The sequence below is a fragment of the Mus caroli genome, unplaced genomic scaffold, assembly GCF_978045245.1.
Source record: "Mus caroli unplaced genomic scaffold, Mus_caroli_1 scaffold_2, whole genome shotgun sequence".
NCBI lineage: Eukaryota > Metazoa > Chordata > Mammalia > Rodentia > Muridae > Mus > Mus caroli.
This window is the reverse complement of record NW_028227257.1, coordinates 97,750,219-97,755,400: the sequence shown is the minus strand read 5'-3', so window position 1 is coordinate 97,755,400 and position 5,182 is coordinate 97,750,219. Positions and strand designations below refer to the sequence as shown.

The window sequence follows — 5,182 nt, the reverse complement described above, 5'->3', positions numbered from 1 at the left end:
GGAAATAATATAATTTAAACATCACACTTAAAATTTTTATAAGGTTCAATAAATCCATGTTATCAAATCTGACATTTTTTAAAATTTGGTAGATGAATCCTTGATTCAATAAATAAAAGACAATAGAATCAGATAAGCTTTATTAATCTTTGTCATTTTCTGGTTAGGAGCTAAACCAGAAATATGTTTATATTGTAATCAGATCTTTGTGGAAAGTTTTAAATTCTGTGGAGATATTAATTTTGACATTCACACAAAGATCATCTGATACCTATTTCTAGGTGCTATTCAAAGCACAACTAAACATATAATTAGAGAATATGATTCTTAGAATCAAAAGAAATATTATTTAGTAGAGCTCCATGGGAGGATGAATTTAGATGTAGGAGAGTGTCAAATCATTCCAATTCTACAGGAAAGGAAACTCAGTTTTACTGCTCTCTCTTCCTCTTATTCCCAACCCAGATTCCTTATTGGCTCAACTCAGTTGGAAGCCACAAGTTACAAATTACAGTTTTTTAGACTGTCCAAACCAGTCAATTAGAACATAGGGGAAATATAAAAAAGGCAGTTAAACAATGCCTAACATGGTTTGTGTTGTCCCTGTGCAGTCTTCCTACATGACCTCATATCTGAGCTACTGTGAAATGAGCTCAACTAAGTCAGTTGCCTTCCAGAACCTAATACAATAGTTATTACTGATGTTCTTCTTAGAATGGTGGAAGAAAGGAAGACTGATTTAAAAAAAAATGCTACAGTTAACTATGGCCCACATTTACAATGATGGTTATTTGACTCAGATTTATTCATTAGTCTTTACTCCATGTGTTGTGTGCCCTCGTTCAGATACACAGGGACCATTGCCCAAACCTCAAAGCATCCGCACCATGAGTCTGTCAGCATAGTCTCATGTATTCCATTCACCAGCACATTTGAGAAATATGACAAATCTTGGTTCCAAATATAATTCTCTTTACTTTCACTTTGGGAAAGCCAACAAATTTGCCACTTGTATTTGGAATTTGTCACTCCAAATAATTGAATGATACTCCTTTCCAATGTCTGTTGGATCAAGGGCATGAAGATATAAAATAGTCAGTAACAGATTGTGTTGTCTGGTATCATCTGTGTCCTTTGGACAATACCATAGTGGCAAACCTGCCATTCTAAAAATCAGCTATGAATAATGGAGCTGGCAGTGTGCTCTGTACAGGGTGTAACACAATATGAAGAAGACACAGCTAAGTCTATAAAGAGGAAAGTTTTGTACTTCATTTCTGAAGGACAATAATGGAATGGATTTGTTCCCAGGAAAGCCATCTGACTGTCACCAGGAAATCAGAAAATGCAAGCATTTAAGTTTTGGTGAAGTCTGTAGAACATGGCCTGTTGATCCCATGCTTATAAATTTTATTTCACTAAAGCCACTTTTGCTAAAATTCCTTCCAGGGAGGTTTATAAACAACATGTAGCCCTTTTCATAAGGTCCTAACCCACCCCCCCAAAAAAAAATCAAGGCACAATTCCACTGAAATTCCCTTTGAAGAAGCACTGTGCTTATTGAGCTTTCTTATACAGCACAGGTGAAGGGTTGTGTATTGGAGAGGGGTTACTCCACTGGAACCAACATCACCTAGAATCCTTCTGCACTATGACTTCCCCATAGCCTCATATGATGAGCTCCCCTCTCCTGGTCTTCCCTAGTTTATGTACTCTAACCCTCCAAAGAGCACATACAGCAGGTGATAGGGAGCACAATAATATTCAGGTGAGTTCCATGTGGTCCTCTCTACCTGACCATGAACACAAAGAGCAGTCAACAAGGCAACCTGGTATGACCCATTAGAATGGGAAAATTTGAACTCCTGAGATAATGGTTGCTTGTCTAGGAGGACAGCAACTGACAACAGCAGTTGTTTACCTCTCATTGTTGCAGGCAAACCTTTTAAGAGGCAACTCCATCAGAAAAATACAAAAACAAGTGATAGAAAGGAACTCAAATTAACCAGCAGACATTCTCTTATGGGTGTAGCTAGCTGTAACATGTAAACCTGTCTTTTGAAAATCTCCTGTGGTCTTCATCCTACAATCAAACCATTTCTGCCTGCTGACTAGAAAACCGTCATATCACAGCAAGTGGAATATGCAGGAGTAAACTATCTTTAAGAGAATTTTGTGCATGGGAGTGATACTTATGAAAGTGCTGATAACAGGCAGATAAATAATAAAGCAGAGTTCATACAAGTAGAATGCATAAGAAGATGCCGTTCTTCAACATCAGCATGGAAGACATTCATCAGAACTATACATCCTCAAACATCTTAAAGAGGGCAGTTAAAATCAAATCAATAACAACAAAACATATTCAAAAGATATCCAATTGCTAATAAATAATATGTGAACCAATCCTTTAACAAAGACAAAGAGTTCAATGACCTTCAGATGAGGAAGGTCCTGGGAATGTTGTTTTTCAAAGACAAAAGGATATATTTTAGGAATTCTATAAAATATTTGGAACACAGCTTCTGTATGAAGTTTCCTTACTACCCTTTGTGTTTAAGAAGAGAGAATTGTTTTTAAAATTGAATATTAGTCTATGGCAACAAATGTCTCAGCAATATCAAGGAACTTATTTAGGACTGTCAAACTTACCAATAAATACCATTAATAACAAACATTTTTGGGATGAAATGTTTACTTGTTCTTTGACTTATGGAAGAGGTCATTTGAGTGGATCAATAGATGCAATCCACAGAACATAAGATAATTCTTGGAAGAACATGAATGTGGGGATCAAGTGTCCATTGATTGCTAGCAAGAAAATGACAACAATTAATGACTGGATATATCCTTGAAATAACAATTGTTCAGCTTCAAGTGCATTTTCCCATATCTGTCCCAAGTTTCATCCTGTCAACCCATGTGTCTGTGTCCTTTTAGAAGTCCTCATCATCTAAGGAAACATGCAAATTCCATTTCCTCAAAACCCAAGTGAGCCTAAGGTTAAAGTGAAGTAATCCTAATTCTATTTAACTTCAAAATTAATACTTACTATATATGTAAATTTTATTATGATATTGCCACTTTATCTGCCAGTTCTGTTTTGTTTTTTGTTTGTTTTTGTTTTTGTTTGTTTGTTTCATTTTTGTGGCTACTGCTCCATCCTTGGGAAAAACTCAGCCATAGTTATCCAGTGATAATGACCAACTCCTTGTGGAATTTCCTCCTCCTACGAGAGGATTGGTTGCTATAGTGTTGTACTCCATTGACAATATACATCATGTCAAAATACACCAGACACAGGAATAATTGGATACAAAATGGCTAGAAATAAGATAGAGTGGAGAAGTTTTTCTATATTTTAAGAGAAACAGAATGTATTTATTCCTGAGAATAAAAATATAACACCTGGGAAACATGCAATATTGAATAAGGTGTGTGTGTGTGTGTGTCTTCTATAACACTGCAGAATAAATTACCTTTATGCTTTTAAAAAACCCTGTGGATCCCACTCCCCACTGGCCATATTATATACAACTTGCCTACATGTTTGATGTTTTAGCCATACGATTTATGTTGTTTGGAAAAAGTACTGTGAAGAAACTTCACTAATGATAGCCTTATGTCTATGTATTTAAACATCTTATTTGATGTTTGTGCATTTAGAAATATTCAAAATGTGAAACTGGCAAAAGAATCTACTTAATAATGCCACTATAAGTTTCTTATAGTGTTGTCAGTTCTGCCTAGAAAAAAAATGAAACAAAATTACCTAGTGCACATGTTCAGCAATAAATTTTGATGTTTAAATATATGGACAGATTTTACAGGCCCTTTCTATTCAATACATCCAACATTAAAAATCAAATATATACAAAATTGGTTTTTTCACAGACTATACCCTACCTAGAGGATACTAAAAATCAGCTAAAAACATGAGGTTTCACTTTATTGATCTCTAAATCAAAATCAGACACATATATTTAAATAATTTGTAAATAAAATATACATAAAGTTTAAGCTCCTGAGCCATGTTTTAAGCTGAACAACCTGAAATAAGCCAGATAACAACCTAAAACTTTGCTATGTATAACATGAAGATGAATCTATTACCTCCAACCTCAGGAATAGCATTTCAATGTTGGCTCTCACTAAGGATTTAAATTGGCTGTATATTAGAAGTTGGTGAGTTCCCATACAGACTTTTAAAAGCCTCAAAATTCTGTGTCTTCTCTGGCTTGCTTCTCTCTGGATTCCACCCACACTTTATAAATTGTTCACTTCATGTCATCACCTCCGTCTTCATAAATTTTCTTTAGAACATTCATTAATCCCTCACTAGGGTCTGCCTCAGTGTCCTAGGAAGGTTTTTCTTTCTTCTTGCGTTCCTTTTCCACCTGTGTTAAGTAGTCCCGTCTTTTGTTTTCTACTTTCTTTCCACATAGAATAATAACTGTATCAGTCTTAACTTATTTTGAACTGCTTTCCACAGAGATAGGTTTCAAAAGATTGTTCAAAATCATGGAGCAATTCTTGCCATTGAGGTTTTTTACCAAAAGATCAAATGACCTCTCTGTGAAGTGTACCTGCACATTTTCAGTGGGAACCTGATGGACTCCTTGTTAAGGTAATGTATATTTTCCCACACTTATCTGACTGATCCCACCCATAAATACTGATTGTCACCATGTATCCTGTTGTAAAGGGAGCAACCACAGCAGCTGGCTTTTCATTATCAAGTTCTGGTTTCTTCTGAGACTTCTGTTGCATCTTGTTCTTGAGTTGTGTCTCAATCTTGGATTTTTCACTTGTAAGAGTATTACCATGTGTTACATATACTACTAATTGATTTAAGTATACTTAGGCACATAAAATTAAACAAACTACAAATAACAAAAATAGACAAACATCTTGTGTTGATAAGTACTGTCATGGTTCAGATGGCTTAAAAATAACCATGATGCGAAAACTTGAAAATACCCATTTATTCCTTTGTTCAATAAACTTGGAGGGTTTTTTTTTTTTTTGTCGTTTTTTTTTTTTTTTGGATTTTTGGGTTTTTTTTTTTTTTGTTTTTGTTTTTTTTTTTTTTTGGTTTGGTTTGGTTTTTTTGTTTGTTTGTTTTTTAAGAGGCCAGGGCAGTGGTGGCTCACGTCTTCAATCCTAGCACTCAGGAGGCAGA

General features: G+C 35.0%; 1 pseudogene; it reads right to left on the bottom strand.

Moving 5' to 3' along the window:
- Positions 1–4,214: 4,214 nt before the first annotated feature.
- On the bottom strand, positions 4,215–4,785 carry LOC110290445 (calcyclin-binding protein pseudogene; annotated as a pseudogene).
- Positions 4,786–5,182: the final 397 nt, after the last annotated feature.